This window comes from Pinus tabuliformis, chromosome 5_2 (genome assembly GCF_031772625.1).
Source record: "Pinus tabuliformis cultivar Carrire ecotype Pingquan chromosome 5_2, CPIR1, whole genome shotgun sequence".
Lineage (NCBI taxonomy): Eukaryota > Viridiplantae > Streptophyta > Pinopsida > Pinales > Pinaceae > Pinus > Pinus tabuliformis.
In genome coordinates, this window is record NC_142306.1 from 244,171,462 (window position 1) to 244,183,869 (window position 12,408).

The window sequence follows — 12,408 nt, forward strand, 5'->3', positions numbered from 1 at the left end:
TTTCTTAGAAATTTTGAATGTCCAAATGGATTCACTAAGAACCAGTGTAAAACACTAAAATTGAAGGCTGTAAAGTACTGTATTGTGAATGCAAACTTATATTGGAAGGATCCTCTTAATATCCTTTTACTTTGCCTAATAGAAAATGAAACTAAAGGGACAATTGGTCAATTCCATGCAAGAATATGTGGAGGACATTATGCTTGGAGGGAAATAGCTTATAAAATTTTAAGAGAAGGGTTCTATTGGCCTCTTTTGTTTGCTCAAGTGGGAGCCAAAATTAGGAGTTGTATTTAGTGTCAAATGTTTGCAGGAAAATAGAGATTAGCAGTTCTTCCAATGGTTCCAGTGCTAGTTGAAGAACTTTTTCTTCAATGGGGATTGGATTTCATTGGTGAAATTCATCCTCCATCGAGAAGTCAACATAGATGGATATTGGCTGCCACATATTACTTTTCCAAATGGGTAGAGGCCATCCAAGTAAGAAATTCAACAGATACAATTGTTATCAAATTTTTCGAAGAGAATATATTGTCTAGATTTGGATGCCTAATGCAGATAGTGATAGACAATGAAACAACATTCAACAGTGTCAAGATGATTGAATTCTGTCAAAAATATCAAATACTTTTGCATCATTTTACTCCATACTATCCATAGGGAAATGGACTGGAAGAGTCCTCGATCAAAAGTTAGGTTATGGTTATAAAGAAGGTGTTGCAAGATCATAAAAGGAGTCGGGACAACCATCTCAACTATGCACTTTGGGCCAACATGATTTCACCCAAAAGATTAATAGGTAAATCTCCTTTTTAGCTTGTTTATGGAAAGGATGAAATCTTTCCCACACATTTAGCTTTTCCTGTCATGAAGTTCTTACAAGAATCTAATGAAGAGGCAGATGATTTTATTAGAAGGATAAATCAAATTATAGAACTAAATGAAGACAGGGATGAAGTTCACTATAAGCTTAAGAAATATCAAAATAAGATGAAATTTTTTTTTGATAGAAAATCTAGGGAAATAGATTTTAAAGAAGGTGATTTGGTACTAAGATGGGATGCTAGAAGAGAAGACAAAGGGAAACATGACAATTTTGACAACCTTTGGTTGGGACCATTTAGTATTGCTCAAGTCAAGGGAAAAAACTCTTTCATTTTACAGAATTTGGAAGGACAATATTCCTCATTGCCTATCAATGGGAGATACCTGAAACATTATATTCAGTATTGAGAGGTTTTCATTCCATCATCATTGTATTTTACCAGAGTGTTTTATTTTACATGCAATGTGTATTGTTTCAACAGAAGACCCCATTAGCCCAAGGAGAAGGCACATGGATCTGCAAGTTCTTTGCATCGTGCAGGAGGAAGCAGTCCTCAGTTGGAGCCGATGTTGTAACATGATTTATTTTTGATAAGGTAGTTTTATTTTACAAAGGAGGGTATTCTAAAAAATAAAGAAAAAATGAATATTTGAAAAAATAGAAAATAAAAAATGAAATAAAACCCCATCAAAAGAAAATCAAAAGATTTGCATAAGTGTGCCTGTTTAAATGCCACTTAATGAATAAATTTCATTTTTGTAATAATAAAGGTTGGTTTGGAGTTTGTTTTTATTCCACAACCTTTTCACTGATCTGAATCAAACTGTGTAATCTTGATCATATCATTTTAAATTTTTGTATTATATTAGAGAATAGATTCAACCAAATAGTTTAATCTTGGTTGAATATCAGAAATTAGGATGGATTAGGATAAATAAAAGGCCTAATATGCTTAAATTCTGGCCTAAGTAATGATTATATTAGGTTAACAATAGTTGATTAATGTATTAAATGAAGCTAGACTAAATGTGATTGTGATTACATTAATTCTTATTATTGTTAATTACCTGCTTAAGTGGTGATTAATTATTGTAAAGGGCTATATGTAAATTATTTTTAAACCAAGCTCATATAAGACAAAGATGTTTGTTGGCAAGTGTTAACGATCAAACCAAAATCAACGACTGCCACCCTTCCTGCCCAGATCAACAACGGGGAAGCACTTTGTACCCCATTGCTACGAAATGAGATAACAATGTTGGGGGGGGGGGGGGGGTGGGGTGCAAAAAGTGGTTTCATTCACCCGAGCTCCCCACCTATGTGTCGCCCTCTCAATGCTTCACACCCCGCCTGCTCTAAACTGCTTACCACTACCCCCCGTCTAAAATCTGCTATTCTCACTCCTGCTTCTTCCTATACCACCTCAACGTCCAATCCTTCCATGCCACCTTCGTCCAATCCTTCCATGCCACGTGCCCTCCACCTATTTTCATAGTTGTTCCCATTAACCATTCCCACTATCTGCTGCCAAATAAATGAATATCCATTGCCGAATAAATTCTTTCCTGTTGCACTGTAAATGCTTATTCGTTGCTACGATCCTTTCCCTTATGTTATTAATTTTCCGATTAGCCCGTTATTAACAACTTCTGCTGAAATCTAGCTTAAATTTCCCTATAAATACTCATTGTTCCCATTACAACTTCTTTTCTTACTGTTCCTTTGCTTCTACAGTTATTCACTTTCCTGCAAATTCACTATTGAGACATCTCTGTAACCTGAATCATTTCTCAGCTATATTTGTAGTTTTCTATCATATCATTTATGTCTAAGGAAAAATCTTCTGTTGGTTCTTCCTCAGCATAGGAAAACCTACAAACTCTCGATCCTCTTGAGCTGGACCATTTCCCATTAGCCGATCAATACTTCAAAACCACAAACACTAAGTGTGAATTTGACATGCTCGAATCACACAATTGGCTCAAACAAGCTTACCTTGATTCAGAGGATGAAATAAACCTCTAGGAATCAAACCTTCCTATGTACATGTTTCCCCAAGCTCATTCTTTCCCTGATTTGGTTATCTAGTGTCAATATAAGTATAATCCCTTACAAAGAATAGTAGTGGCTCAGAATGGTGATATTCTGATAACCATTGCTGTAGAGACCATAAAAAAAATTCTTTTGATACATGAGAGTGATTCCCTCAGATTTTTCTCCCTTGTAGCTTTGATCGACCTATATCATAAACTTACATTCCCTCAGAGAGCTCAGATCTTTGAGATTTTTCTCCCTGAAGATGCTGAGCTTCCCAAGAAAAATCCTCCTTACTCAACATCCATGTTTCTAGAGAGAGCCAAGAAAATTATTTCCCTCATTTCCTTCCTGTTAGGCTATCCATCAAATCAATGGGTAGACAAGGCTAGCTTATGAATATCACAAATGAACGAGTATATCTACTAGAACTACATAAAGATCAGTGTACATGGGTGTGAGTTGGCTCCATATAAGTTGCCAAAGTATGTTCCAATGAGAATTTTCTCTTTCAAATATATTAGGAAAATGATGAATATGGATGAGCTAAATTTCATCTCAGGAAAGAGAAAATCACAGTTTAAGATTAAAATAAAGGTTGGGTCATTCATTTGCAACACCAGATAAACTGGCTCAAAGGCATATTCCATACTAAAATAGATGGGTTTTCAACCCAACTTCACTTGGTCCTATGATCCATTCAACATTATTTCAGATTTAAGGGTGGAGCTTAAGACTACTCCTTATAATCACACACCTAGGCCTGAGATTGAGAAATTTAGAAATCAGGAACATTGGGAAGAGAATACTCTTCAAGAAGTAGAGGAACAAGTCTTACCTCCTTCTACTCATCAGACTCTAGTTTCTCAAACTAAGCTTGACAAAAGGCCTAGGGAAGGATCATCATCATCAACAATTGGAGAAAAGGAATTCATCCATTATCAGAAGAAACCAAGGATTGAATCAAAGGGTACTACTACTACTACAACTCAAGGTCAAAAGGAGCCTATTGTCATCAATCTGGATGATTCACAGGTATCTATAGGCATTGAGGAGCCTATAATTACTACTCCTTCTTCCTCTTCTACTTCACAAAATTTTCTAGAAATTACTCAGTCTGTTGGACCAAGTGAAACAAAGGAGTCAAATGTTTTCACTAACTTTCTTGAGATCAAGTAGAAGAATGAAGCTTTAAAAGCTAATGTCTATGCACAGTTTTGGAAGCAGACTTCCACTTCACAACATAGGTTACTGACATCATTTGACAACGAGAAGGGAAGAATGCAGATGGCCTTTCTGCAGGCTCAAGTACCTTTTCCCAAAGGTTCTTCTGATTATAAGAAAACTATATTCTCATTTGATGCCAATCAGATTCATCCAATTGACCAAATGGACATGCATAGGCAGTCTGGTGAGATGCTGTTCTCAACCATGACCAACACTGCTATGACATTGTCTAAGCTTAAAACTACTCTATCCAATGTGCAGTCTCAATTAAAGATTGAGAAAATATCATCTTTGGCTAAGGACAATAGGGCTAAGTCATTAGAAGACTTACTAATTAAAATAGGATATGACCCTACTGATGTAAAAGTAGCAGAAGATATAATCAGAAGGAGGAACACATATATTGCAAAATTGAGAAAATAGTTGAAACTGCCTTCTACAGAGGACCCCCAGACTAAGGAAATAACAAATACCGAACAACATAAGGAAGAAATGCTCAAACTAATAATTGAACAAAATGTACAGATTAAAACCATGGAGGAACAAATTGAGAAGTTTCTTAAAGAAAAAGAGAAATTTACTCAATTATATATAGCCCCCATCACAACTATTCCTATTACATATTCATCAGCCATAGGGGAATCTACATCAACAACAGAGGATTTGAACAAAATTTCACAGGAAGTCATTCATCAAAAGTAAGAGAATGAAAGGATCCATAAGAAATTCCATAATTTGGAAGAGTAGAAAATAAAGAATGACAGTTTGTATGTTGAGGAAATGCAAAAAACACACACGTTGAAAAGAAGGATCAAAGAGTTGCAGAGTCAATCACTGATGGCATAGACCTTGGCCCAAGCCAATCAAAGCATTTTGGCAGACATTTGTCAAGCCATAACTGAAATATGGCCATCCATTCAGATCGTTTTCGAGCAGGAGGAACTCATAAACAAATTTCAAGTAGCCATTGATGAAGTGAAGCATTTTCTTAAAGACAAACCAAGTGAGGACACTTACATGATCAGAGTTCTTAATTCAAAGAGTAGAGATGAGTTTAAGAAAATAAAAATTACGGAAAGAACAAAAACTATTTTAGAGATCAAGAAGGTTCGGAAAAAGAAAAACTTCATGGCATAACTAGAAACTAAATGTCAAGTGTTAAGGACCTTTGTTCAAATGTTTCACTTTAAGTTTAATTTACTTAATCAGAGAGGATTGCCAAGATTAATAGCTCCAAATGATAGGCTTATCATTTTGGAGAAATACTTCCAGAAACTTTACAACATAGCAACTGATATATCAAGTTTTGCAAGCATAAAAGGGCATATTACAGGGAATCAAGCATTGGAAGCTTTAGATTTTGATTTGACCATTAAGCATGAAATAAAACATCATTTTATAAATAAGACCACTTTTGAGGAATAAATAGAAGTTGATGAAGTTTACATTAGGTTGGTGAATCTCACCATACCAAGTGAACAAATATGGGATCACTTTTGCGAAGTAATTGAGTAACTTTCATCTTCAACCGACAGATAGATGGGTAACACTTTTTGGGGACCAGTCATCAACATATTCCTAAAGAATAGTGCCACCACTTATTAGTTTTCAATTTCCTATTATTTTGTACTATTTTTGTAAAATTTTGTAAGAAATATCTCTAGGAGATATTTACTTTCATACAAATAGCTCCTCATTCGAGTTTTTATGGGTTGAACCCTTGTATGAACTTTTGAGTAGAATTATAATCGAGTTGGAGATTTGCTGCAATTAATGAAAGGATTATGAGTTTGCCTTCTATAGCTTGTCCTTCCTGTGATTTTTTCTTTGTGATATTTCATAATGTTTTCTTCATATATTTAATTCTTTATGAAAATACCTAGGTAAGATCAAACTGAGTTTTAGTCAGTCTTAAATCCCCTGTGGAGTTTTAAATATTAATCAGGGACTAGTTTATGAAACTATCTGTTATTGGGAACTCCCCTTTATCTATTAATTGCCACACCCTTTGCATTTTCTTAAATATATTTTGTTGTGTAAATAAAAATTGGTTATTTATATTCATTCTTATGGCCAATTAATATTGTGTCTGAATATTTAACAAGATATACTTCAAAAAATTCTACTAATTATCCACTTTAAATCAAACTACTATTTTGGACAAATAAACAACCCTTTTAATTAATTCTCCAAGCAAATAGGTTCAAACTCATGTTTTCAAATCATTCATAACTAAGGTCATCCAATTTTTTTTTAAAAACAACAAAAATATTTTAGATGCTCTGACATGACTAATTGACCTAGAGTCATTTGAGAGGACAACAAGCTGGAGGTTACCTTTAGGGACTGCACATTAACCTGGTATATGAATTTCTAGAGCACGAATCTAGATGGATAGACCAAGTCATTAAATGAAATCAAGTGGGAATTGATTACAGAGTTTTAGGAGCCGAAGTCAGAATGTTAATGCATTATGGAGTTGAAATAGATTAAGCAAGCTCCAAGTGATTTTGTTTGGGATTTCAACCAAAGATTCAAGATCCTAAAGGATAGGTTGACCTTCGAGATCCTAGATGCGGAAAAAATGGAGTGGATCATTGCTAGACTACTTCCACACATTAGAGTTCCCTTAACACAATAATGAATCAATTCATAATTAGAAGCACTAGAGATTGTGCTAAAGTTAGAAGCCTCTCGAGCAGGAAATGGGGAAAATAATCGTATGGCGCAAGTGCAGTCTCAACTTGCTGCAAGAATCTCCAATTAAAATATTTGACTAAGGGAAAAGAGAAATGAGAGGTTGCGTGGTGTACCATATACAAGTTAGAAGGTCACCATAGGAATGAGTGTAATTTGCTGATAGATTACATGGCAACATGCACAACTAATCTTCTTGTGCAAGGTAGAGGCTTATGGTGTAAAGTCTATTGAGTGTGAGGCCATACCCCACATAACTATCCAATGATGTAGAAATATGAGGTGCTTGTACGCAATGTATTTAATGAATTTTTCAAGTCGAGGGGACATGATATCCACCACTTCCACGCATTAGAGCTGTTGTGTGAACGCACTTTTGATTCATTCAGGGTATAGAGACTCGAGGGAAATGAAGCCATGACAAGAAGTTTCTATCAAATAGGGTATAATAAAGATGGTCAATACAATCATCTTAATCGAGGACAAGAAATGGAAACTAGAGGCCTTGGAGGACCAATGAGAGGAAGAGGTAGATTTGGAAGAGGTTAGGGAACAAATATTTGTTATAACTGTGGATAGCAGGGGCATTTCGCGTGGGATTTTCCTAACCTTTGTTGCACGTGTACCTATTATAATGATATGGATCATGTGAATGAGAATTTTCCACATCTGATTACAAAATGGCAGGAGAGGAAGGGGATGAATGTACAAATGATAATAGTTGATCCCTATAGATCTCAACTGTTGGGTCTTGAAAATGTCATTCATTTCCATTACACTTTCACTATTATGTCCATTATATCACCTCCATTTCACCTCCATTTCACTACTATGTCACTACATTCATCCCACTTTCATTATCATTGGGCCACATTTATGTTTTTCCAAACTTTATTAATTCTTATCCTTTTAAAGTGAATTTGTGGTTAAAATTAGAAAATGATGTGCACATGCTTATACCTAACAAGTGGGTTGAGATTGTTGACATGTGTAGGTCAAAAGGAGGCTTCTAGAAGACCTTTATGTGGCACTCTAAGGCCAAATTCGCATTTGAGTGGAGAGAATCACTGGATCATGAGGATATGTGTCACATCTCCTAATTGTATTGAAACTCTAAGAAGACATGTGTCTTATTAGTTCCTATTTTGATTAGGACTCTAGAGGTAGAGGGAGAGATTCATGGACTCTCATTAATGAGATGAATTCTCATCTTTTTGTATAAATAGGAGATCTCTCTCCTTCATTTGTTAGATTATCTTTTTAGTTCTTAATCTTGTAGCTTTTTGGTAGCTCTTTAGCTTGGAGTTTGTAGTTCTTCCTTGATGGCTTTGGAAAGCTTTGGAGAGCTTTGTTGTACTTTGTAATTTTGAAGAATTTGAATAAAGCTTTGATGTTCTCAACATGGAAGGAGATGTGAAGTAGATGTCATGGAACATATTAGAATGTAAGGTAGAGTAGATTTTATTTTGTAGTTTTGCTTTGATTTCATTCAAGTATGTCATTTTATTGCTTTCAAGTTTGATAGTTTAGATTTTCCATTCATGAAATTTTAATTCATGCAAGTGTGTTCAACCGGTTGATTGTAGATTTATCTAACTGTGTAATTTATGCTTGACAAAATATTCCAAGAAAGTAGTCTTCCTATTTTTCGATTGGTGAATTGGAGCATTAGAGAACACAGTAGATTAGTTTTTTCTTTACATGTTCTTCCTTTTTGCTTAGTAGGATACTCATTACATAAGTTCATGTTTCCTGAGCCTTTCTAGTTCCTTAAGAGCGAAATTGGTGATATATGAAATTATGAATGGGATTTGTTTGCTTTTCAATGCTTTTTGCTTAGTAGGATACTCATTAAATAAGTTCATGTTTCCTGAGCCTTTCTAGTTCCTTAAGAGCGAAATTGGCAATTTATGAAGTTATGAATGGGATTTGTTTGCTTTTCAATGATTTTTTCTTAGTAGGATACTCATTACTTAAGTTCATGTTTCCTGAGCCTTTCTAGTTCCTTAAGAGCGAAATTAGCGATATATGAAGTTATGAATGGGACTTGATTTGTTTTTCTTTCTTTCTTCTTATTGTATTATTTCGTTCTCTCATGATTATATGATGATGTTTCTAGAGCCAACATTGGCGGAATGTTATGATTATAGATGAGATGACTTGCTTTTTCATTAGTGTAACATTAGTTTTGACTTGTTTCATTTTCTCTTCCCTTTAGAAATTGGCTTCTAACATAAGAAACAAAAACCCCAAAAACAACATAAACTATAAAACAACGAAGTAAGAAAAAGGGTTAACTAAGAACATATGGTGCACCACACTTCATCAGTTTACGATACCCGGATTGATAATTTATGTAGAGAAATTTAGGATACTAAATTGACTAAACATCAACCTGTTGATGCCTTGAAAATCGCTGCAACAACATCGGGGATAACCATCCGGTCCGGACCTTAGTACAACTCCTTTTCCGTTTGGAATAGTGGCTCCGACTGGGGATAATTGGACCAGTTTCCCAAAAGTGAATAAACGAGATGAATGGATGATTTATAAACTAAGCTAGCGGTGAGCGAATAACTAAACTATTAACAAGAATACAAAAACTATGAACTATCCCGGGAATCTATTGTGCTTTAAAGTGTAGCGTTTGATGGTCTTTGTCTACAGACAGACATATAGATGACTCCATCTAACAGACATAGATATTAATTCATTCAAGATTACTGTGCCTAAATAGTTAAGCAAAGCGATTAAAGCGATATTACCACACTCATCATTTATATTATCGACATATACATGATTAAAAGGAAAGCATATCATAAAACATCCAATAGTGGAAAGAATGTAGAATTGCTGTTAAAGCGCATGCATATAATCAACAATAGCAAGGATAATCAAATAACAATTCACATAACAGGAATGAATTCAGACATAGATAGAAATACCATATGAGCTGCTTTGACACTCCCAATATCAATCGCTACTTCTAATTCTTCCTTCAACGCAGAAACATTCTCAACAAAGACAATAGTGCACAATTGCATAAAAAGCCTCGTTGAATTAAGAACAACTGGTCCAGTTTCATAAATGAATATTGACTGAAGCACAATAGTGCAAACTTCAGTCTTTAAGTCTGGTACAAAACTTTATGACCCTTTCCAAAACAATGAAAGGGTGTATAAATACTAAATTAATCTAAATATCTACTAAACTGAAATCCTACTAAATCGGTATCAATAAATCTTGATCCTATTTTCCTCAGTGATCTGGCAATCAGCGGCATGATTCATCAAGTAGGCTGCTTGCCTTTAAATCTGAGCTGACTTATCGCAAGCATTGGCTCTACTTTAGGAGGTTTTTTGAGGCGCGAACTGAGCTGGGCGGCATAGGTGGCATCCTGAATATCGGGAATTATATACCCGATCGCATCTGTTAGGCACTTAAGGGCAGCTCTCTGTGTATGCGGCTTTACCAGGAAGAGCCAATATGCTTCCATAGTTAAACTGTTAATCCCAGCAATTAACCTCCCCTTTTCCTCTAAATCAGGATAACATGATTGCTCCAATGTGTTTGTTGTTGTCAACTTTCCTGGTGTACATTGGGAAATTATATTCGATAAGTAGAGAGTGTTGTTGACTAGTTCAACCAGATTGCTGGAAGTTGATTTACATCTCGAAGCTGCCCTCTCTGCTTTCATCATCTGAGAGTGCCATTCTGTGAAAAGTATATCTTTATGTGTTTCTAAGATTCTGGGAAAATTTGCTGCTCTTCCTTGTTCAGAGTCTTGCCAGTCAAGAAATGCAGTTATGATTTCTTCAGCTTGATCTAATTCATTCCTGGCCTTCTCTACCTGCTGATTTATGGATGTCGTTAATTCACAGAGTGGCTCTGCCTGAGCGATTTGTTGACACAGAAGCCTAATTTGAGATATTAATGCAGTGTTTATTTGTAATGCTTCTGCTCTGAATTCAGCCACTTGTGGAGCGCCCTTTATTATTTCGAGTTGTGATGACAATTGAGCGATTTGCTCATCCTTTGTTTTCATCATTTGCTCGTTTGCTGCCCTTAATTGTGCCAATGCCTTTGATAATTCCTTCTGTTTCTGGATCGCGCTTTGGTCGATCCTTTGCTTTTCTTCCTGCAATTGCTGAGTTAATTGACTGTTCACTTGCTGTTGTGTCGACAATTGCTGCTCTGCCTGTTCTGCCTTCTGCTTTGTCTCAGCCAATTCTGCCTGTAATGCAAAAATTTCTTGGTCCTTGGTTTTCAATAGAAGACTTACCTCCGATGCCTTATCGATTGTCGCTGCTGAATAGGCTCCCGCATACTGTGATAGTTTTGTTAGGTCATCGGAGGGGTCGAATTCCTCCTTCCAAACCACGCTGCCCGTAACAGTTTGCTCTGGGAAAAGGCAAGGTTGATCAATCCTTCTTCTTTTCCTTTGTTGTTTAACCACTGCTTTATGCCTTGGGCTGTAGAAGACATCCAGGGGAGGAATATCTTCTACCTGGAGAATGATTTGGTCGGAGGGTTCTTTTGGTATTACCTCAACATCCTTAGAAATGGGTGGGCCGCTAGTTCCACTTAGAACCTGAGGTGAAGTGATGTCCTGTGTATCGTTGGTCTTGGAAGTGTCTGTATCCTTGGAACATTCCAACCCACTGATGATAGAGTCAAATTGCTTCCATTCCTGGAGCAATTTAGGGTCAATACGAGTATCTATATTGACATCAATGGTGGTTTGTTTTTGCTTTTCAACTCGGGACTCCTTCCGCACTTCTTCCTGCTCTTTCTTCTGTTGCTCCTCTTGTTCCTTCTTTTGTCTTTCCTCCTCTTTCTTTTGCTGTTCCTCTTTCTCTTTCCTCTGTTTCTCCTCTTGTGCTCTCTTCTGCCTTTCTTCTTTTTCTTTTCTCTGCCTTTCCTCCTGTTCCTTTTTATGATCCTTTGTTATAACCGGAGGTTCCTTTGACTGTTGCCGACCAGGCTCGCTTGATGATGTCGCCGGGGTTGTTGCTAGTAAATATAGAGGCAGAGTTTGCAACCTCTGTTCTCTAAGTTTATTAAACTCAGTCAACCCTTCATCATTATATTTCATTCTAGCGAATTCTCTAGCCTGACCTATTGATTCGGCTGAAATGAACAGGACGTCAAACATATCTTCTTTATGCTCAAATTTTGTCAATTTGGCCTGTTCTCATGCATTATAGGCAACTTTCTTTGGATCAAAGTGCCTATTTGGGAGAGTCGCCAGAGTCAAGGATTGAATTTTTGTGGCTTCCTTTTCAGCATGTTTGAGATCGTGCAGAGTATAGACACCACACCTCAAGGGAAAAGAGGGCCAACCCTTCTTCTTTTCTTTCTTGAGAGTCTGTGTAACACTCTCATCCGTAATCTGATAAGCGATTTCTCTCGCTAGCAGTTTATCTGGTATGTACAAAGGGAGAACATGTGGTTTGGCTTGGTTACCGAAAACTCTAACATAAGTGAATTTTTCTTCTCCAAACCAACTCCCTACCGCTGTTAAATCAAACGAAGCTTGATAGGAAATCTTGGGAATGGGTTTATCAAAAATAGAATAATAAATAGGCACCATAAAGCCATTGCAGATTTGGTAGAGATGGTGC